We start from the raw sequence: 24,551 nt of genomic DNA on the forward strand, positions 1-24,551 counted from the left end.
GCCGAGGGAGCAGAAACGTAAAATATCCATGGAGGGCCGGATCCGGGAAAGTACCGGGTAGACCCCGGCCCCGCCTCCAGGCAGGCAGACCAGGTTCTACAGGCCGCAGCAGTGCCAGCATCACCCAGAACAGGTACAGCACAGACGTCAGCAGTGCCAGCAAGCCTCACACCACATCGCCACCACCTTCCCACGCAGAACAAGCAGCAGACCAGGATTACCTCAGACACGGACACTGCAGAGCAGGCTTCACTCACACACATCGGAGAACAGGGGCAGAACTGGCAGGCATATCCCTCATACACAAGGCAAGGTCTGAGCAGGCAGCAGCAGAGCCAGCTTCCCCTCTTACATCCGAGAACAAGCACAGAACTGGCAGGCATATCCCTCATACTCAGAACCGATCAGAGCAGGCAGTAGCAGAGCCAGCTTCCCCTCTTGCGTCAGAGAACAAGCGCAGAACTGGCAGGCATATCCCTCATACACAAGGCAAGGTCTGAGCAGGCAGCAGCAGAGCCAGCTTCCCCTCTTACATCCGAGAACAAGCACAGAACTGGCAGGCATATCCCTCATACTCAGAACCGATCAGAGCAGGCAGTAGCAGAGCCAGCTTCCCCTCTTGCGTCAGAGAACAAGCGCAGAACTGGCAGGCATATCCCTCATACACTGAACCGGCCTGAGCAGGCAGCAGCAGAGCAAGCATCCCCTCTTACATCAGAGAACAAGCGCAGAACTGGCAGGCATATCCCTCACACACAGAACCGGCCTGAGCAGGCAGCATCAGCAGAGCAAGCTTCCCCTCTTACATCCGAGAACAAGCACAGAACTGGCAGGCATATCCCTCATACACAGAACCTGCCTGAGCAGGTAGCAGCAGCAGAGCAAGCTTCCCCCACACACAACAGGTAGATGAAAAGGAGCTGAAGTACAAGCTTCCCTCAAACCCAGAACAGGTACATGAAAAGCAGCTGCGGTGCGAGCTTCCATCATACACACACAACAGACAGATAAAGCGTAGTTGTGGTGTAAGCTTCCCTCACACACACAGAACATGTACATGGAAAGCAGCTGTGGTGTAAGCTTCCCTCACACATAAAGAACAGGTACATGGAAAGCAGCTGTGGTGTAAGCTTCCCTCACACATAAAGAACAGGTACATGGAAAGAAGGTGTGGTGCAAGCTTCCCCCTCACCCAGAACAGGTACATGAAAAGCAGCTGTGGTGTAAGCTTCCCTCACACACACACATGTACATGAAAAGCAGCTGTGGTGTAAGCTTCCCTTACACACACAGAACATGTACATGAACAGCAGCTGTGGTGTAAGCTTCCCTCACACATACAGAACAGGTACATGAAAAGCAGGTGTGGTGTAAGCTTCCCTCACACACACACACATGTACATGAAAAGCAGCTGTGGTGTAAGCTTCCCTCACACACACAGAACATGTACATGAAAAGCAGCTGTAAGGTAAGCTTCCCTCACACACACAGAACATGTACATGAAAAGCAGCTGTAAGGTAAGCTTCCCTCACACACCCAGAACAGGTACATGAAAAGCAGGTGTGGTGTGAGCTTCCCTCACACACACCGAACATGTACATGAAAAGCAGCTGTGGTGTAAGCTTCCCTCACACACACAGAACATGTACATGAAAAGCAGCTGTAAGGTAAGCTTCCCTCACACACACAGAACATGTACATGAAAAGCAGCTGTAAGGTAAGCTTCCCTCACACACCCAGAACAGGTACATGAAAAGCAGGTGTGGTGTAAGCTTCCCTCACACACACCGAACATGTACATGAAAAGCAGCTGTGGTGTACGCTTCCCTCACACACACACACAGAACATGTACATGGAAAGCCGCTGTGGTGTAAGCTTCCCTCACATACAGAACAGGTACATGAAAAGCAGGTGTGGTGTGAGCTTCCATCACACATACAGAACAGGTACATGAAAAGCAGGTGTGGTGTGAGCTTCCTTCACACATACAGAACAGGTACATGAAAAGCAGGTGTGGTGTGAGCTTCCATCACACATACAGAACAGGTACATGAAAAGCAACTGTGGTGTAAGCTTCCCTCACACACACAGAACATGTACATGAAAAGCAGGTGTGGTGTAAGCTTCCCTCACACACACCGAACATGTACATGAAAAGCAGCTGTGGTGTACGCTTCCCTCACACACACACACAGAACATGTACATGGAAAGCCGCTGTGGTGTAAGCTTCCCTCACATACAGAACAGGTACATGAAAAGCAGCTGTGGTGTAAGCTTCCCTCACACACCCAGAACAGGTACATGAAAAGCAGGTGTGGTGTAAGCTTCCCTCACACACACCGAACATGTACATGAAAAGCAGCTGTGGTGTACGCTTCCCTCACACACACACACAGAACATGTACATGGAAAGCCGCTGTGGTGTAAGCTTCCCTCACATACAGAACAGGTACATGAAAAGCAGCTGTGGTGTAAGCTTCCCTCACACACCCAGAACAGGTACATGAAAAGCAGGTGTGGTGTAAGCTTCCCTCACATACAGAACATGTACATGGAAAGCAGCTGTGGTGTACGCTTCCCTCACACACACACAACATGTACATGAAAAGCAGCTGTGGTGTAAGCTTCCCTCACACACCCAGAACAGGTACATGAAAAGCAGCTGTAGGGTAAGCTTCCCTCACACACACACACATGTACATGGAAAGCAGCTGTGGTGTAAGCTTCCATCACACATACAGAACAGGTACATGAAAAGCAGGTGTGGTGTGAGCTTCCATCACACATACAGAACAGGTACATGAAAAGCAGGTGTGGTGTAAGCTTCCTTCACACATACAGAACATGTACATGAAAAACAGCTGTGGTGTACGCTTCCTTCACACATAAAACAGGTACATGAAAAACAGCTGTGGTGTACGCTTCCTTCACACACAAAGAACAGGTACATGAAAAGCAGCTGTGGTGTGCGCTTCCCTCACACACACACACAGAACATGTACATGTACATGGAAAGCCGCTGTGGTGTAAGCTTCCCTCACATACAGAACAGGTACATGAAAAGCAGCTGTGGTGTAAGCTTCCCTCACACATAAAGAACAGGTACATGAAAAGCAGGTGTGGTGTGAGCTTCCCTCTCACACACAGAACAGGTACATGAAAAGCAGGTGTGGTGTAAGCTTCCTTCACACATAAAGAACAGGTACATGAAAAGCAGGTGTGGTGTGAGCTTCCCTCTCACACACAGAACATGTACATGGAAAGCAGCTGTGGTGTAAGCTTCCCTCACACACCCAGAACATGTACACGAAAAGCAGCTGTGGTGTAAGCTTCCCTCACACACACAGAACATGTACATGAAAAGCAGCTGTAAGGTAAGCTTCCCTCACACACACAGAACATGTACATGAAAAGCAGCTGTAAGGTAAGCTTCCTTCACACACCCAGAACAGGTACATGAAAAGCAGGTGTGGTGTGAGCTTCCCTCTCACACACACACATGTACATGGAAAGCAGCTGTGGTGTAAGCTTCCATCACACATACAGAACAGGTACATGAAAAGCAGGTGTGGTGTGAGCTTCCATCACACATACAGAACAGGTACATGAAAAGCAGGTGTGGTGTAAGCTTCCTTCACACATACAGAACATGTACATGAAAAACAGCTGTGGTGTACGCTTCCTTCACACATAAAACAGGTACATGAAAAACAGCTGTGGTGTACGCTTCCTTCACACACAAAGAACAGGTACATGAAAAGCAGCTGTGGTGTGCGCTTCCCTCACACACACACACAGAACATGTACATGTACATGGAAAGCCGCTGTGGTGTAAGCTTCCCTCACATACAGAACAGGTACATGAAAAGCAGCTGTGGTGTAAGCTTCCCTCACACATAAAGAACAGGTACATGAAAAGCAGGTGTGGTGTGAGCTTCCCTCTCACACACAGAACAGGTACATGAAAAGCAGGTGTGGTGTAAGCTTCCTTCACACATAAAGAACAGGTACATGAAAAGCAGGTGTGGTGTGAGCTTCCCTCTCACACACAGAACATGTACATGGAAAGCAGCTGTGGTGTAAGCTTCCCTCACACACCCAGAACATGTACACGAAAAGCAGCTGTGGTGTAAGCTTCCCTCACACATAAAGAACAGGTACATGAAAAGCAGCTGTGGTGTAAGCTTCCCTCACACACCCAGAACAGGTACATGAAAAGCAGGTGTGGTGTGAGCTTCCATCACACATACAGAACAGGTACATGAAAAGCAGGTGTGGTGTAAGCTTCCTTCACACATACAGAACAGGTACATGAAAAGCAGGTGTGGTGTGAGCTTCCATCACACATACAGAACAGGTACATGAAAAGCAGGTGTGGTGTAAGCTTCCTTCACACATACAGAACAGGTACATGAAAAGCAGGTGTGGTGTGAGCTTCCATCACACATACAGAACAGGTACATGAAAAGCAGGTGTGGTGTAAGCTTCCTTCACACATACAGAACATGTACTTGAAAAGCAGCTGTAGGGTAAGCTTCCCTCACACACACACATGTACATGGAAAGCAGGTGTGGTGTGAGCTTCCCTCACACACACACATGTACATGGAAAGCAGCTGTGGTGTACGCTTCCCTCACACACACACAACATGTACTTGAAAAGCAGCTGTAGGGTAAGCTTCCCTCACACACACACATGTACATGGAAAGCAGCTGTGGTGTAAGCTTCCATCACACATACAGAACAGGTACATGAAAAGCAGGTGTGGTGTGAGCTTCCATCACACATACAGAACAGGTACATTAAAAGCAGCTGTGGTGTAAGCTTCCTTCACACATACAGAACATGTACTTGAAAAGCAGCTGTAGGGTAAGCTTCCCTCACACACACACATGTACATGGAAAGCAGCTGTGGTGTAAGCTTCCCTCACACACCCAGGACAGGTACATGAAAAGCAGGTGTGGTGTAAGCTTCCCTTACACACACAGAACATGTACATGAAAAGCAGGTGTGGTGTGAGCTTCCCCCACACACACACAACATGTACATGGAAAGCAGCTGTGGTGTAAGCTTCCCTCACATCCAGAACAGGCACATTAAAAGCAGCTATGGTGTAAGCTTCCATCACACACGCAGAACATGTACATGAAAAGCAGGTGTGGTGTGAGCTTCCTTCACACATACAGAACAGGTGCATGAAAAGCAGCTGTGGTGTAAGCTTCCTTCACACATAAAGAACAGGTACACTGCTCTAGGACACCCCCGCGCCGCACGGCCACCAGCTGTTGTGTGCGTGTTCCCTGCCTGCTGCCTCGCTAGCCGAGCTCCGCCACGTCCCCTGCCTTCGAGCAGCGTGGTCCGCAACCTGCCCCCTTGGTTTTGCTGTGATTACTGTTTGCTGTTATTTTTGCCTGTCTCCCTGTAATTTGGTGGTTTTTTCCTCCTGTTTTGCTTGTTGCTCCAGCCCCTTCGTCCCCCCTCCCCGCTCCCCGCCACCGCCGCTAACCCCGCCCCTTTTACCTTCTGTACCCTCCCCGCTCCCGCCTCCCAGCACACTTCGCCATATATGGCGACCGTCCGAACGCGCAGCGGGCGCGCCGATTGTGCGCCGAAGGCGCGCCAAAGGTAAGCCCGTCTACGCCCGTCCGCGCCTGGAACGCACCCAGTGCCAGGACCCCTGGCCCCCGGCGAAGCAAGACGACCCGCCGGACGTACGACGCCGCCACCCTCATCGCACTCAACACCCGCCAAATCCCGGGGTGTTGCTACCGCGCCACCCCGAGACGCACCCACGGACCCTTCAGCTGCCACACCTGCAAGTTCGCCTGCATCCGGACCTGCCCAGCACCAGCCAAGCCGAACACCAGCAGCAACCACCTCCAGTGCATCCTGCTCAACACCCGCTCCGTCCACAGACACGCCATCGAACTCTGGAATCTCCTAGACGGCACAGCCCCCGACGTTGCCTTCATCACGGAGACCTGGATGAACGCCTCCTCAGCGCCCGACATCGCCATCGCCATCCCTGAGGGCTACAAGATTACCCGGAGGGACCGCACCGCCAACCAGGTGGGAGGAGGCATCGCCATCATCCACAGGAACACCATCCGAATAACGACAAGCACCGACAACACCCTCACAACCGCCGAACACCTGCACTTCCAGATCCACACCGACCCGAAGACCACCCTCAGAGGCACCCTGATCTACCGACCCCCGGGACCACGCACCAGATTCAGCGAGGACATCGCCAACTTAGTCAGCCCGCATGCCCTCCCCTCCGCCGACTACATCCTCCTAGGGGACCTCAACTTCCACCTGGAGAACAACAACGACCGCAACACCAGCACCCTGCTCGACAACCTCGCCAACCTCGGACTCAAGCAACTGGTGAACACCCCCACCCACCTCGCCGGACACACACTCGACGCCGTCTTCTCATCCAGCAAAGACATCGCCTTCAGCCACGCCACGGAACTCCACTGGACAGACCACAGCTGCGTCCACTTCACCTTCAGAAGAACGACGATCCACCACCACCAGCAACAGGTTGCCCGAAGAAACTGGAACAAGATCACAGCCGACCAGCTCGCCGCTTCCCTGAGCCAGCACCCTCCTGCCAGCTCAGCGAACCCCAGCCAGGCCGCCGACAGCCTCACGAAATGGATCAGCAACTGCGCGGACGAACTCGCCCCTCTGAGGACCCCGCCCAGCAGACCCGGCAGCAAGAAAGCCCCATGGTTCACCGACGAACTCAAAAGCTCCAAGAAGAACTGCTGAGCCCTTGAGAAAGTCTGGAGAAAGGAACCTACACTGGACAACATGACCGCCCTCAAACTCGCCACCCGGAAGCACCACCAACTGATCCGCACCGCCAAGAAAACTGCATTCAAGGACCGACTGGACAACAACGCACACAACTGCAAGGAACTCTTCAACATCGTGAAAGAGCTCTCCAACCCCAACGCCGGAAACAACGACATCACCCCCTCACAGGACCTCTGCAACTCCCTCGCCTCCTACTTCCACAACAAGATCGCGGACATACACAACAGCTTCAGCACCCATCCGACGAACGCCACAACCACAGCAACGCCGCCCACCACCACCATCCGAGCCTGGACTCCGATCAGCACCGATGACACCGTCCGCATGATGAACTCCGTCCACTCCGGATCTCCGACTGACCCCTGCCCTCACCACGTCTTCAACAAGGCCGACGCTGTCATCGCACCCTACCTGCGGGACATCATCAACACCTCCTTCGACAGCGCCACCTTCCCCGAGAGCTGGAAGCACGCCGAACTCAGCGCTCTACTCAAGAAACCAACAGCAGACCCCACCGAACTCAAGAACTATCGGCCCATCTCGCTACTCCCGTTTCCAGCCAAAGTCATCGAGAAGACCGTCAACAAACAGCTGGCCGCCTTCCTCGAGACAAACGGATCCCTCGACCCCTCGCAGTCCGGCTTCCGAGCCAACCACAGCACCGAGACCGCCCTCATCGCCACCACCGACGACATCCGAGCCCTGATGGACAACGGAGAAACAGCGGCCCTCATCCTCCTAGACCTCTCCGCGGCCTTCGACACCGTCTGCCACCGCACCCTAGTACAGCGCCTCAGCAACGTCGGAGTCCAGGAGAAGGCACTGGAATGGATCGTCTCCTTCCTTGACGGAAGAACACAGAGAGTCCGCCTGCCACCGTACAAGTCAGAGGCCACCGAAGTCATCTGCGGCGTCCCCCAAGGATCCTCGCTGAGCCCTACCCTATTCAACGTCTACATGAGCCCCCTCGCGGCCATCGCACGCCAACACAACCTCAACATAATCTCCTACGCCGACGACACCCAGCTGATCCTCTCCCTGACCAACGACCCCGCCGCCGCCAGAGCCAACCTGCACGAAGGGATGAAGGAGGTAGCCGAGTGGATGACGACCAGCCGCCTGAGACTGAACTCAGACAAGACGGAGGTCCTCATCCTGGGCTCCACACCCACCGCCTGGGACGACTCCTGGTGGCCCCCTGCCTTGGGCACCGCACCCAAACCGACAAACCACGCACGCAACCTGGGCTTCATCCTGGACTCCTCCCTCTCCATGACCAGGCAAGTCAACGCCATCTCCTCAGCGTGCTTCAACATCCTGCGCATGCTACGAAAGATCTTCTGGTGGATCCCCACGGAGACCAGGAAGACCGTCACCCAGGCCCTCGTCACCAGCCGACTGGACTACGGCAACGCCCTCTACGCCGGAACCACCGCCAAGCTCCAGAAGAGACTCCAGCGGATCCAGAACGCCTCAGCCAGACTCATCCTCGACATCCCACGAAACAGCCACATCTCCGGACACCTGAGAGACTTACATTGGCTCCCCGTCAACAAAAGAATCACCTTCCGTCTCCTCACCCACGCACACAAAGCCCTACACGATCAAGGCCCGAGCTACCTCAACAAACGAATCAACTTCTACGCTCCCAAACGTCACCTCCGCTCAGCCAGCCGCGCTCTCGCCACCGTCCCCCACATCCGTAGAGCGACAACAGGAGGAAGGTCCTTCTCCTACCTGGCCGCCAAGACCTGGAACTCCCTCCCGGCCGACCTGCGCCTGACCCAAGACCACCTCTCCTTCAGGAAGAAGCTCAAGACCTGGCTGTTCGAGCAGTAACGGCACCCCCCCCCCCCCCTAAGCGCCTTGAGACCCAACGGGTAAGTAGTGCGCTCTATAAATGTCACTGATTGATTGATTGTACATGAAAAGCAGCTGTGGTGTAAGCTTCCATCACACATACAGAACATGTACATGAAAAGCAGCTGTGGTGTGAGCTTCCATCACACATACAGAACATGTACATGAAAAGCAGGTGTGGTGTAAGCTTCCCTCACACATACAGAACAGGTACATGAAAAGCAGGTGTGGTGTGAGCTTCCTTCACACATACAGAACAGGTACATGAAAAGCAGGTGTGGTGTGAGCTTCCATCACACATACAGAACAGGTACATGAAAAGCAGGTGTGGTTTGAGCTTCCATCACACATACAGAACAGGTACATGAAAAGCAGGTGTGGTGTGAGCTTCCTTCACACACAAAGAACAGGTACATGAAAAGCAGGTGTGGTATACGCTTCCCTCACACACACACAACATGTACATGGAAAGCAGCTGTGGTGTACGCTTCCCTCACACACACACAACATGTACATGAAAAGCAGCTGTGGTGTAAGCTTCCCTCACACACCCAGAACAGGTACATGAAAAGCAGCTGTGGTGTAAGCTTCCCTCACACACCCAGAACAGGTACATGAAAAGCAGGTGTGGTGTGAGCTTCCCTCACACACACAGAACAGGTACATGAAAAGCAGCTGTAGGGTAAGCTTCCCTCACACACACACATGTACATGGAAAGCAGCTGTGGTGTAAGCTTCCATCACACATACAGAACAGGTACATGAAAAGCAGGTGTGGTGTGAGCTTCCATCACACATACAGAACATGTACATGAAAAACAGCTGTGGTGTACGCTTCCTTCACACATAAAACAGGTACATGAAAAACAGCTGTGGTGTACGCTTCCTTCACACACAAAGAACAGGTACATGAAAAGCAGGTGTGGTGTACGCTTCCTTCACACATACAGAACATGTACATGAAAAACAGCTGTGGTGTACGCTTCCTTCACACATAAAACAGGTACATGAAAAACAGCTGTGGTGTACGCTTCCCTCACACACACAGAACATGTACATGAAAAGCAGGTGTGGTGTGAGCTTCCCTCACACATAAAACAGGTACATGAAAAGCAGGTGTGGTGTGAGCTTCCATCACACATACAGAACATGTACATGAAAAGCAGGTGTGGTGTGAGCTTCCCTCACACATAAAACAGGTACATGAAAAGCAGGTGTGGTGTGAGCTTCCATCACACATACAGAACAGGTACATGAAAAGCAGGTGTGGTGTAAGCTTCCTTCACACATACAGAACATGTACATGAAAAGCAGCTGTGGTGTACGCTTCCCTCACACACCCAGAACATGTACATGAAAAGCAGGTGTGGTGTAAGCTTCCCTCACACATACAGAACATGTACTTGAAAAGCAGCTGTAGGGTAAGCTTCCCTCACACACCCAGGACAGGTACATGAAAAGCAGGTGTGGTGTAAGCTTCCCTCACACATACAGAACATGTACTTGAAAAGCAGCTGTAGGGTAAGCTTCCGTCACACACCCAGGACAGGTACATGAAAAGCAGCTGCGGTGCAAGCTTCCTTCACACATAAAACAGGTACATGAAAAGCAGGTGTGGTGTAAGCTTCCATCACACATACAGAACATGTACATGAAAAGCAGCTGTGGTGTACGCTTCCCTCACACACCCAGAACATGTACATGAAAAGCAGGTGTGGTGTAAGCTTCCCTCACACATACAGAACATGTACTTGAAAAGCAGCTGTAGGGTAAGCTTCCCTCACACACCCAGAACATGTACATGAAAAGCAGGTGTGGTGTGAGCTTCCCTCTCACACACAGAACATGTACATGAAAAGCAGCTGTAAGGTAAGCTTCCCTCACACACCCAGAACATGTACATGAAAAGCAGGTGTAGTGTCAGCTTCCATCACACACCCAGAACAGGTACATGAAAAGCAGCTGTGGTGTAAGCTTCCATCACACATACAGAACATGTACATGAAAAGCAGGTGTGGTGTAAGCTTCCCTCACACATACAGAACAGGTACATGAAAAGCAGGTGTGGTGTAAGCTTCCTTCACACATACAGAACAGGTACATGAAAAGCAGGTGTGGTGTGAGCTTCCCTCACACATAAAACAGGTACATGAAAAGCAGGTGTGGTGTAAGCTTCCATCACACATAAAACAGGTACATGAAAAGCAGGTGTGGTGTAAGCTTCCATCACACATACAGAACAGGTACATGAAAAGCAGGTGTGGTGTGAGCTTCCATCACACATACAGAACAGGTACATGAAAAGCAGGTGTGGTGTGAGCTTCCCTCACACATAAAACAGGTACATGAAAAGCAGGTGTGGTGTAAGCTTCCTTCACACATACAGAACAGGTACATGAAAAGCAGGTGTGGTGTAAGCTTCCTTCACACATACAGAACAGGTACATGAAAAGCAGCTGTGGTGTAAGCTTCCATCACACATACAGAACAGGTACATGAAAAGCAGGTGTGGTGTGAGCTTCCCTCACACATAAAACAGGTACATGAAAAGCAGGTGTGGTGTAAGCTCACAGGCGCCAAGCTCACAGGTTTGCGGTTCTTGCGTCTCTCCAGGCAGTTCAGCTGCTGCTAATCACGAGGGCGGGCGCAGGGGGTGGTGCCATGTTAGCTTATCCGACCCCACGTAGGCTCTCATTGTTCTGGGTAGTAAGATCTTTCCCAGCATGCCCTCTTGTTTTTACTGGAGGATTAATGTTTGTTAATTTGAAAGGGGTGCTCAGGGCCGCACTTGAAAGCCCCTCCTCCCCCCCCCCCCCCCCCACTGCCGCCATCCCCCAAAAATAAAAGCAGATCATCAAAATATTGCGCTTCACAATGCTGCCATTCCTGGTTTTTCATCCAAAAGAGGGTTGCATTCTGGTTCTTGTAGTTTTGTCATGAGGTCCAAAACCTCAACATTCCGAGTGATGCTGGTGAAAATACCAGGGCTGGCCGAGGGTAGCTCCCGGCTTGGATTCATGTCTTAGCGAGGTTTTAAAGTTTTACACAATGGTGCAGCCCATGTCACAAACTGTGCTTGTTCCCTGGGCACAAGCAGCAGAAGTGGTGCAAACGTCCCTCCCTCATGGGTTCGGTTTAACTGCAGCATGAACAGCACAGGCTTCTCACAGAATATACAGAGGAGGAGCTGAGAAAGGGGCAATGCCATCCTTCAGAGAATAGATGTAGCAGAGCAGAGCACAAGATCCTCTCACAGGACAGGTGACGCAGCCATAGTGCGCGCTTGCGTCTCACAGGACAGGTGACGCAGCCATAGTGCGCGCTTCCCTCTAACAGGACAGGTGACGCAGCCATAGTGCGCGCTTGCGTCTCACAGGACAGGTGACGCAGCCATAGAGCGCGCTTCCCTCTCACAGGACAGGTGACGCAGCCATAGAGCGCGCTTCCCTCTCACAGGACAGGTGACGCAGCCATAGTGCGAGCTTCCCTCTCACAGGACAGGTGACGCAGCCATAGTGCGCGCTTGCGTCTCACAGGACAGGTGACGCAGCCATAGTGCGCGCTTACCTCTCACAGGACAGGTGACACAGCCATAGTGCGCGCTTGCGTCTCACAGGACAGGTGACGCAGCCATAGAGCGCGCTTCCCTCTCACAGGACAGGTGACGCAGCCATAGTGCGAGCTTCCCTCTCACAGGACAGGTGACGCAGCCATAGTGCGCGCTTGCGTCTCACAGGACAGGTGAAGCAGCCATAGAGCGCGCTTCCCTCTCACAGGACAGGTGACGCAGCCATAGTGCGCGCTTCCCTCTCACAGGACAGGTGACGCAGCCATAGTGCGAGCTTCCCTCTAACAGGACAGGTGACGCAGCCATAGTGCGAGCTTCCCTCTCACAGGACAGGTGACGCAGCCATAGTGCGCGCTTCCCTCTCACAGGACAGGTGACGCAGCCATAGTGCGCGCTTCCCTCTCACAGGACAGGTGACGCAGCCATAGTGCGCGCTTCCCTCTAACAGGACAGGTGACGCAGCCATAGTGCGCGCTTCCCTCTAACAGGACAGGTGACGCAGCCATAGTGCGCGCTTCCCTCTGACAGGACAGGTGACGCAGCCATAGTGCGCGCTTCCCTCTCACAGGACAGGTGACACAGCCATAGTGCGCGCTTCCCTCTAACAGGACAGGTGACGCAGCCATAGTGCGAGCTTCCCTCTCACAGGACAAGTGACGCAGCCATAGTGCGAGCTTCCCTCTCACAGGACAGGTGACGCAGCCATAGTGCGCGCTTCCCTCTGACAGGACAGGTGACGCAGCCATAGAGCGCGCTTCCCTCTCACAGGACAGGTGACGCAGCCATAGTGCCCGCTTCCCTCTGACAGGACAGGTGACGCAGCCATAGAGCGCGCTTCCCTCTCACAGGACAGGTGACGCAGCCATAGTGCGAGCTTCCCTCTCACAGGACAGGTGACGCAGCCATAGTGCGCGCTTCCCTCTGACAGGACAGGTGACGCAGCCATAGTGCGCGCTTCCCTCTCACAGGACAGGCGACGCAGCCATAGTGCGAGCTTCCCTCTCACAGGACAGGTGACGCAGCCATAGTGCGCGCTTCCCTCTCACAGGACAGGTGACGCAGCCATAGTGCGCGCTTCCCTCTCACAGGACAGGTGACGCAGCCATAGTGCGCGCTTACCTCTCACAGGACAGGTGACGCAGCCATAGAGCGTGCTTCCCTCTCACAGGACAGGTGACGCAGCCATAGTGCGTGCTTCCCTCTCACAGGACAGGTGACGCAGCCATAGTGCGCGCTTCCCTCTGACAGGACAGGTGACGCAGCCATAGTGCGCGCTTCCCTCTCACAGGACAGGTGACGCAGCCATAGTGCGCGCTTCCCTCTCACAGGACAGGTGACGCAGCCATAGTGCGCGCTTCCCTCTCACAGGACAGGTGACGCAGCCATAGTGCGCGCTTCCCTCTCACAGGACAGGTGACGCAGCCATAGAGCGCGCTTCCCTCTCACAGGACAGGTGACGCAGCCATAGAGCGCGCTTCCCTCTCACAGGAAAGGTGACGCAGCCATAGAGCGCGCTTCCCTCTCACAGGACAGGTGACGCAGCCATAGTGCGCGCTTCCCTCTCACAGGACAGGTGACGCAGCCATAGTGCGAGCTTCCCTCTCACAGGACAGGTGACGCAGCCATAGTGCGCGCTTCCCTCTCACAGGACAGGTGACGCAGCCATAGTGCGCGCTTCCCTCTCACAGGACAGGTGACACAGCCACAGTGTGCGCTTCCCTCACAGGACAGCTGATGCACAGCCATAGTGCATGCTTCCCTCTCACAGGACAGGTACAGCTGCAGTGCGCGTTTTCCCTCACAGGACAAGTACAGCTTGCGCAGCTGCAGTGCGCGCTTCCCCTCACAGGACAGGTACACCTTGCACAGGTGCAGTGCGCGCTTCTCCCTCACAGAACAGGTACAGCTTGCACAGGTGCAGTGCGCGCTTCCCCTCACAGGACAGGTACAGCTTGTGCAGCTGCAGTGCGCGCTTCCCCTCACAAGACAGGTACAGCTTGCACAGCTGAAGTGCGCGCTTCCCCTAACAGGACAGGTACAGCTTGCACAGCTGCAGTGCACGCTTATCCCTCACAGAAAAGTACAGCTTGCGCAGCTGCAGTGCGCGTTTCCCCTCACTGGACAGGTATAGCTTGCACAGCTGCAGTGCGCGCTTCCCCTAACAGGACCGGTACAGCTTGCACAGCTGCAGTGCACGCTTACCCCTCATAGGACAGGTACAGCTTGCGCAGCTGCAGTGCGCGTTTCCCCTCACAGGACAGGTACAGCTTGCGCAGCTGCAGTGCGCATTTCCCCTCACAGGACAGGTACAGCTTGCGCAGCTGCAGTGCGCGTTTCCCCTCACAGGACAGGTACAGCTTGCACAGCTGCAGTGCACACTTCCCCTAACAGGACAGGTACAGCTTGCACAGCTGCAGTGCGCACTTCCCCTAACAGGACAGGTACAGCTTGCACAGCTGCAGTGCGCGCTTACCCCTCACAGAAAAAGTACAGCTTGCGCAGCTGCAGTGCGCGCTTCCCCTCACCGACCCGGTACAGCTTGCACAGCTGCAGTGCGCGCTTCCCCTAACAGGACCGGTACAGCTTGCGCAGCTGCAGTGCGCGCTTCCCCTCACAGAACCGGTACAGCTTGCACAGCTGCAGTGCGCGCTTCCCCTAACAGGACAGGTACAGCTTGCACAGCTGCAGTGCGCGCTTACCCCTCACAGAAAAAGTACCGCTTGCGCAGCTGCAGTGCGCGCTTCCCCTCACAGACCCGGTACAGCTTGCACAGTTGCAGTGCGCGCTTCCCCTAACAGGACAGGTACAGCTTGCACAGCTGCAGTGCGCGCTTACCCCTCACAGAAAAAGTACAGCTTGCGCAGCTGCAGTGCGCGCTTCTCCTCACAGGACAGGTTCAGCTCGTAAAACCACAGTGTGCGCTTCTCCTCACAGGACAGGTACAGCTTGCACAGCTGCAGTGCGCGCTTCCCCTAACAGAATAGGTGCAGTTTGCACAGCCACATTGCACGCTTCCCCCTCACAGGGCAGGCACGGATCAGGCCCTCCACGTTTCCTTGCAAACCAGGCACAGCGCAGCAGCAGCAACAAATCCAGTTTCCCTCTATGTTCAGTTAAGGAGCAGGAGTTAAATTCCCCTGAGATGAGAGATTAGGTTGATAAGTGAGTGAATATGCAAGTGCTGCGGTCACTCTCGCTTAATTGATATTGCACATCGCCCACTCACTGTCACTCTTTCACACCTCCTCCTGGTCAGTGGTGTTTGTCACAGTCTTGTACTATTTTTCAGACTTTCAGCGGTCACCTCCCGCAGACCTGACCGCCCCTCCCCGCAGACCTGACCGTCCCTCCCCGCAGACTTGACCGTCCCTCCCCGCAGACTTGACCGTCCCTCCCCGCAGACCTGACCGTCCCTCCCCGCAGACCTGACCGTCCCTCCCCGCAGACCTGACCGTCCCTCCCCGCAGACCTGACCGTCCCTCCCCGCAGACCTGACCGTCACTTCCCGGAGATCTTACCGTCACTTCCCGGAGATCTTACCGTCACTTTCTGGAGATCTTACCGTCACTTCCTGGAGATCTTACCGTCACTTCCCGGAGATCTTACCGTCACTTCCTCGCAGATCTTACCGTCACTTTCTGGAGATCTTACCGTCACTTTCTCCAGATCTTACAGTCACTTTCTCCAGATCTTACAGTCACTTCCTGGAGATTGTACTTGTGAACAGCAGTAGTAAGTTTGTCAATGAACTATAGATTGCTTGGCAGAGCAAGTATCACAGCCTGAGCAAAGTGACAAAAAACAGACCTCAACGCTGTTCTCATGTCCTAACCTCTCCTTTTCTCTTCTGTGCTCCAGTCGCCCTCTCTTTTTTAGAAATTACCCCCGTCCTGTTATGTTATGTTATTGCAACTTATATAGCGCACTTATACCTGTGGGTGTCTTGGCGCTTTAGGTTCAGCATACTAAGCCAGTAAAGCTAGTTTCTAAAAAGCCACATCTGGAGTGGGTTTCCAAACTCAAGAAGGGTGTGAATCCTCCTGAGATGTAGTGGGAGGGAGTTCACTGTTTGATGGTATTGTGGCTAAAGCTCCTACCTCCCCAGTCGTCTTTTTGATTCTAGTGGTGCTCATCAGATTGGCATTTGCTGATCGCACGGGTCTATTTGGAGAGCACCAACTGAAAATGTCCCAGAAAAAGGTCAGCCCTTCTCCGTGACGTGCCTTGAGGGCGATGCAGAGTGCCTTAAATTTAACACGCTGACAAACAGGCAGCCAATGCAGGTCCTGGATACCTGTCCTAATAGACTGATTTCCCTTATTTCCCCTTCATTCATCTTTTCAACATTCTCTTCACCTTCCTTCCCTCAACCTATTCTTTTACGCGTTCTCCGTCACCCCATTGATTTTCCCACTCCAATCTCATCAACCTTCCCCGTCACCTTCTGCAGCCTCCTAACTCTACCCTCATCTCCACCACCTGTGTGGTCCTCCTAACTGAAGGTACGCTTTACTCTGCACTACACCCTCTACCAATGGTTCAAGCTTTGCTACTTGCACCGGTAATATGAACATAGCACAGATTGTTCCGTGGGACTCCCTCCTGTTGTCCCATGGGGTACATATATATGTCAATACCATGGATCGTATATGTAGGAGGACACACACGTTATATACTATCAAAAAGGTGACAATCAATATATTAAAAGGGGCAGGTGGTACAGTGCTCAAAAGGTGCAGTAATTAACATATGGTACATATATACAGTGTGGCTATCTATAAATTCAACATACTGTTCCAGAGACCAAAATTGTGACAAATGATCCCCACAAAAGAGTTGACGTTTCGACCCACAATGCTAAATATAGTGGGCTTCTTCAGGGCTCCATGTGACAGGGCACCTCATAAGTTGTATGTGACTCGCCTATAAGGAGGTCTCCTATCCAAGTATCTGAATACTTCTCACTAGAACAGTTCAAATCCAAATTCAAGTGATGGCTCCCACCAACTACGTGGGCAGCCAGGTCACCATCTCCCCTGTGTGCAAGGAAACGGGTAATAGGATGTCCCTGCCGAAAGCATCCATTTCACATTCCCTCCCACTAAATTGTTGCTGCCTTCTCCTGTGTCTGGCACCTCCTCTCTTAAAATGTTTTCTATCATTCATACTCCTTCCTCTTCTTCAGTCTAAGATCCTCACACATTCCCCGTTCTCACGCTATCCTGGTTTCTCCATCTTCTACACCTTCCTCTGACCTTCCTATTTCACGCTTTTTCTTCAGATGCCCCAATTCTCCAATACCTCATCTCTCTCCCACCCTTACTTCTCTAGATCACTACTCACAATTCTCTCTTCCTGACCATCATCTCACCCTCATTTGACGCACCTTCCTTTTGCACAAGTTTCGTTCAAGTTCCACCTCCTTCTCTCTAAGGTCCAACTGTATCCAATATACTTACCTTTCCATTCTTTATTACGACTTACATCCTCTCACTGAAACGCTCGCCCTCTCACACACACTTAGCCCTCACTCCTCATTTCACTCACATAACCCTCTTGCATTCCTTCTCATAGATCTAAATCTCCCTTACTCTCCACCCTCCTCTAAATGCACTGCAGGATATCCAATAAATGGAGAAATCCAGCTGTAGTCGAAAGTAAAACAAGTTCATCTGTTATCATTGGGTAGAATTTATTATATCGTCATAAATTCACCTTCATAATAATGCACCACAGCCGGGTTCTTCGCCCGGTTCGTAACGATCACGACGCGTTTTCCTCAACCGACGCAGATGTTTATTGGTCCCCTGATGAAGGGCTTTACTCAGCCCGAAACGCATTGAGACCAATGACTCACAATTTGAGAGCCAAAAACTCTTGCTACTACAAACAGAAATAAGTGAAGTAAACACAGTACATCAGCATTATTATGAGAAGTTGAATTTCTGATGATATAATACATTCTAAGCAATGGGAACAGATTAACTTGTTTTACTTTAGACTACAGTTTGATTACGCCATTTATTGGATATCTTGCAGTGTCAAAGAATGTTGACACTACAATCCCAGGGGAAGAAAAAGATGAAAAATAAATAAATCAGTGACGCTAGACTTCAACATTGGGCAAAAGGCTTCAATAAAGAAATGGAAAATCTCAAAGCCACTTACGCAGCACTTTAACACACATGGAAGAGGCACTCAGGCTAGGATAGTAGAAACCAATCCAGTACACTCCACATTTACAGAATATCCATTAGAGAGAGAGAAAAAAGAAAGAAACCTTCCTTCTCTCTTCTGGCCTTGGTATCGTGCCCCATAGAGGGGGTCTTGAGAACTATCTCCGACTTTAAAGACCAAACAGCATGTTTCAAGGACTCAGTTCTCTTCCAAGCGCCCTGTGATGCTCCGACCACTCACTTCATACAATCAGACAAGAGTTACACACACTCACGAGCTCACACGACCCAAGAAACACCCCGAACCAGTAGAGCGGACCCACACAGCTAAAAGAAGAACAACTAGGACTTTCTCTCAGATCAATTCTTTAGAGGACCAACATCAGATAGCAAAAACATCTGGAAAACCAGTGCACCCATAGCTCCCTGGCCATTGGTGAGGACACCAACCATATCAGGCCTATCACAGAAGCAGCACAGGTTATTACAAATACTTCAACTAATGCATGTACCCGGCCGAAAGAGCTCAAATGCTCTCCTATCAAATCTGGTCTGGATGCAAAGGACCTGGTGACCTACAGACCAATGGCACACGGATGGGACTTGGCTAAAATAAGTGAAAAGGCAGCCAACATACTGATGCAGCAAAACCGAAGAGAAATAAATCGTTCTTCGAGGTGCTTAGGCCGATCCATCCTTTCGGCATGACGGATTTGATCTTTCTTTCTATAACTCAGCCATCTTGATCCCATTTGACTTCTCAGCCGCCTTCAACACAGTCGACCACTCGACACTACTGACCGGACTGGAGAATGTGAGCATTAGCAAAAGCCTTATCCTGCATCGGTTTCGTCCCACCCAACGGGAGCCACACTATCTCAGGGCCGCCATTCACATCGAACCCCTACGTCTTGGATACGGACGGCCGCTAGGGCTCAGCCATCTCGCCAAACGTTTTCAACATCAACCTGTGCCCGGACTGATTCAGTTCTTTGGTGTGCAAGTCACAACTGCACATGACACCTAGATTATTTCAGTGCACCTCCTGACAGCTTCTTTCCCTTTGTGTCTGCGTCCATAATTCAGTGCTTATGGCTCGGGCACAGAGGTAAAGAGATTCCCCTATTTGTATCGGGCTACGCCCCCAGGCAAATGAAGGAACGCCCTTTAAAGATCTCTAGTGCTACATGTGTGCCAGGGCTAGCAGTGTTACAAAGAGGCCGCACACGCCTCTGCAATCCTTCTTTATTACCCAAGCGCCCCAGGGGCACACAAAGCAGGCGCACCTGCCCGTGGCATCCCAGGGGCCTTTCTATAATGCAGCCCCAGAAGTCCCCTTCGATGCACACATTCAGGGCTCGAGTCGGGGTACCACGCGGGTGGACGGCGTCCACCCACTTATTTTACCAGGAGCTCGATAACTGGAGCAAATGGAGCCACACATTTACCGTTTGGCCTCTCTGGGGCGCGATCGGCGCTCATTCAGAACGCTGCTCACGCGCTGGATTCTCTGATGCAATCGCATCTAAGGGGTGAGCGAGGGGATGCAATGAGTCTGATGGTGCAAGCCACCTTTCGTGACGTCACTTCCTGTCGTGACATCAGCGTCCCCCCACTTCTCTTTTTAGGTCTCGCCTGTCGATGCGCATGCGCATCGAGCAAGGCGAGAGTATTGGCACTTATCCGCTCTTTATCCACACTGCAAGGAATCGTGGCGATTCCTTGCAGTGCACGATAAATTTAAGCTCAATGCGCATGCGCATTGAGCTTAAATGCGCGTGCACATGCACCCAGCCGCCTACTCTCTCTCTCAGCCTTCCCACAACTCCGCCCCCTCACTACTTGATTGCACGGCCGCTAGGCCGTGCCTCCCCTACTCTCCTCCCCCCTCCTCCTCTCCTCCCATGCCTGCCTGCCTGCCTCAACTCTCCGCCTCCCGATCTTTTCCTAGCTCCTGATCTTCTCCTGCCGGGGTTCCGATTTCCCTTGCACCCCCGATCGTCCCCTGATTTCCTCTTGTCTCTGCCCTCGCCGGATCCTCGGTTTCCTACTTCCTGGCTCCCTTTTCCCGGCTTCCTGGTTGCGCCTCACCGAACCCGGGGCATCTCCTGGGCGTTGCACCCTCCGGTCGGCGGAGCCTGAAAGTGAAACCACGCGGGCTCTTCCTCCTGACGCTGCTTTCGGTTCTGAAGGAACACGTGTGCAGACTACAGATGAAAGCCATCTGCCCCGCGCCCCCTCCCCCTAGCACCCCCAGCCCGAGGCAGCTTCCCCTGCACAGACCTGCTCTCGGAGGTTCAATTATCGATCCTGTTTCCGGTGCCTTTGTGTAATGCCCTCCTAACACACACACCCTCTCCCCCGCTCCGCCCCCTCCCCGCCATGTCGCATTTCTCCTCCCCCCTCCCCGGTCAGGTTTAAACAACAGCACAGAAAATTATATCTTCGACGTGACTCAATAAACCAAGAGCTCGTGGTGCAGCAGGGGCAGTCGTGCAAGTCTGACGTGACATTCATGGACGCGGCCACGTGCGTCACTCAGATTGGAAGGGCAGCGGTGTCCACAAAGTCATGGTTGCGTGTAACCCAAAACACATCACTCTTCTGGCAGCAATTTCCCAGCCTGCATTCCCTGACGGTGAAGGTGAGCAGGCAGTGTAATGAGAATGGCGCGGATTTATGCCCACCTGCCCAAAATAAATCGCTGTGCCTGGTGGCCCTTATTTGTTGTTTATCCTATTTTAATCAGGGTTTGTTTTCTAACAATGAGCGTTCTCTTTTATTTCTCGAATTACCTCCTTTTACAGCGCTTCACCCATCGCCATAGTTACTCAACGGTCGGGTGTAGCCCGATTCGCCGCAGGGCCGTAACAGACGGAGCAGGGCAGTATGCGATACAAAAGCCCCCGTACGGAGGAAATGTGCCGTACATGGCGCGATATACGCTACTAAATAAAAAACAAATAGTTGCCACATTGCGATTATTACCCCAGCTTTCCTAAGTAAAATGTGTAAAAGCGTGTTACCTATTACAAGCTTTAGGCCACAGGCGTTACCATGCAGCCAGCCACGCGGGTGAACGGATGGGGCGGCGAACCCCTTACAAAACCTTAAGATATTTAATGGGTCGGTCAGGAAGGGATTCACAAGAAATGCCATACTAAATTCCCTTAAAGGAAAAACAACTAACTCAATGCAGCTCACATGTAAGGTCTAGATGGAGTTAATGCTTTAATGGATTGCATGACTCCTTGTAAAGGGTCAGCGAGACATAGACCGCGTGCAACTGGCGGGCGCTGTAAACTTCTTTCATCCACCTCCCACTCTCCGTGGCTAAACATTGCCTCACCAGGCTCCCCGCCGACCTCTACGTCGAAAAATAGCCGAGGGTTGTCTGGACATGAAGGCTTGCTGACCGGTGCTGGGAAGGACATGCTGCTGCGGTTCCTGCAGGCAGTCGATCACTCTATTGTGCGGCAAATACTATCCCTCTCTGCACCGGCTCCGCAAGAAACACACTTCCGCCTGCAGCCACCGGATATCCGCCTCCATGGTCCAATCACAGCACCGAGTAAGACGAACCGAACACCAGGAACACTAGAACAAAATGTCATGGGTGCAATTTTGAAGACATGCGTCTCGTAACTGGAGCCCCGTTTCTGTCTTATCTGTCTATACAGCGCTAAGAGGGGTGTTATGATAATAAAATGGCTTCCAGCTCCGGCCCCCAGGTTGAGTTTGCTTTCTTTCCTCTGTTGACATTTCGCCCCCGGCCTTCTCCAGATTCCGTTACAAGTGGACAAAGCACTACAGCAAGTGGTTGTGTGTATGGAACACCCTCTGTGGAGGCCACAGCGTTGTGTCGTTCTCATGCGGCCAGGGGGCATTTGCTAGCTTTTCCGAGAGGAACCCCTCACCCTCACCCACCCTCACCCTCAACCCCTCAAACTCACCCTCACTCACCCTCACTCACCCTCACTCACTCACCCTGATCATCACTCACCCTCAACCCCTCACTCACCCTCAACCCCTCACTCACCCTCACTCTCACTCATCCTCACTCACCCTCAACCCCTCATCCTCACTCACCCTCAACCCCTCACCCTCACTCACCCTCAACCCCTCACCCTCACTCACCCTCACTCACCCTCAACCCCTCACCCTCAACCCCTCACCCTCAACCCCTCACTCACCCTCACCCTCACTCACCCTCAACCCCTCACCCTCACCCTCACCCTCAACCCCTCACCCTCACTCACCCTCAACCCCACTCACCCTCACTCTCACTCACCCTCACCCTCGCCCTCAACCCCTCACCCTCACCCTCACCCTCAACCCCTCACCCTCACTCACCCTCAACCCCACTCACCCTCACTCACCCTCAACCCCACTCACCCTCACTCACCCTCAACCCCACTCACCCTCACTCACCCTCAACCCCACTCACCCTCACTCACCCTCAACCCCACTCACCCTCACTCTCACTCACCCTCACCCTCAACCCCTCACCCTCAACCCCTCACCCTCAACCCCTCACCCTCAACCCCTCACTCAACCACCCTCAACCTCACTCACCCTCAACCCCTCACCCTCACTCACCCTCACTCACCCCCACTCACCCCCACTCACCCCCACTCACCCCCACTCACCCCCCATCACCCCCCATCACCCTCACTCACCCTCACTCACCCTCACTCACCCTCACTCCATCACCCTCACTCCATCACCCTCACTCCATCACCCTCACTCCATCACCCTCACTCACTCACCCTCACTCACCCTCACCCACCCTCACTCACCCTCACTCACCCTCACTCACCCTCACTCACCCTCACTCACCCTCACTCACCCTCACCCTCCCTCACACAGTGCAATAGTTCTCAGACCATTTCAGTTAGAGCTTTTAGAAATGTTTATGGCTTTTTTTATTTGTAATACTTTACCATTGGCTACAGGAAACAAAAATGCTAAAACATTTACAACAAAAAACCCATAAACAATTCTAAAAGCACTAACTCTAATGGTGCGAGACCTATTGCATTTCCAATGCTTGTTTATTTAGGACTTGTGCCCTGCACACATTGGTCTAGAACCAGAAATAGACGCTGTGGTAAACTCCTCAACAAACTCACAATCTTAAAACAGATAAACCCCTATCTGAATTTAGTCCAGAGTTCAACAACAGCCCGGTTTATTCGCCGTCGTCCGGACCACGAGAACAGCTTGGGTCCAGGAGTCAAGAAACCCCAGCTAAACCAATGACAAAAGGCCCAGAAGAGAGCGGCCACCTGTACCCCCGGGGGCCACATCACCTCCTCCTTCCTGGCACTGCGCAGGCGCCCACTGTCCCGGCAGATCATATTCAAAGCACTTTGCTTAGCTCATTATACACCATATGGATTCGGACGAACATTTTAAATACAAGATCCACCCCTCCCATGAGTACCCCCACTCCAAAGCACTCCTTGGCCTGACAGAACCAGGCGCCCACAAAACCAGACTCCAAGGGCCTCCTGTCTCAGACTCAGTCCAGGCCAGGCCAGAGAGGTGTGGGGCTCCAAGAGTCTGCCCACCCAGACAAGAAACTAGAAAAACATCTCTTTTCAGAAGGCTGTAAAAATGACTTTTAAAATTGTCGCCCCCTAAGGGACACTTAAGCAGCTTCAAGAACACACCCACCAATCACAAAACTAGTAAACCGCAATGCACCATGGGACAATACTTCTTGCAGACAAGAACTCAAATGTTTTGTAGGGTGAAATAAAGCTGCATGAAGGTTAATCTCCCCCTCACACACACTGTATTGTAATTGCATTTATATAGCGCTTACTACCCTTGACGAGGCGTTGAAGTGCTTTTTCGGCGAGTAGCACGCTACTCCGGGACCCATAATGGATTAGTGTGGAATTAGTATATTGAAATTAGAAAGTGGTTTAAGTGGTGTATAGGTCAGTCAGTTATTTGGATTCCGAAGAATAGAAGAAGAAAAAAGGTGTGTATTTATATAACGCTGGTTACCCCATATGGGGTGTTGAAGGGCTTTTTTGGGCGAGTAGCACGCTACTCCGGAAACCCATAAAGGATTAGTGTTGAATTAATACGGTGAAATATGA

The 24,551-nt window shown here is 52.3% G+C and overlaps 1 protein-coding gene across 1 annotated transcript in view; it reads right to left on the reverse strand.

The window, feature by feature from the left end:
• The window catches only part of SSH3 (slingshot protein phosphatase 3), a 196,500-nt gene that overhangs the window by 108,332 nt on the left and 63,617 nt on the right, over positions 1 to 24,551 (reverse strand). The gene's annotated exons all lie outside the window — the stretch shown is intronic.

Source organism: Lissotriton vulgaris, chromosome 1_2 (assembly GCF_964263255.1).
Source record: "Lissotriton vulgaris chromosome 1_2, aLisVul1.2, whole genome shotgun sequence".
Taxonomy (NCBI): Eukaryota; Metazoa; Chordata; class Amphibia; order Caudata; family Salamandridae; genus Lissotriton; species Lissotriton vulgaris.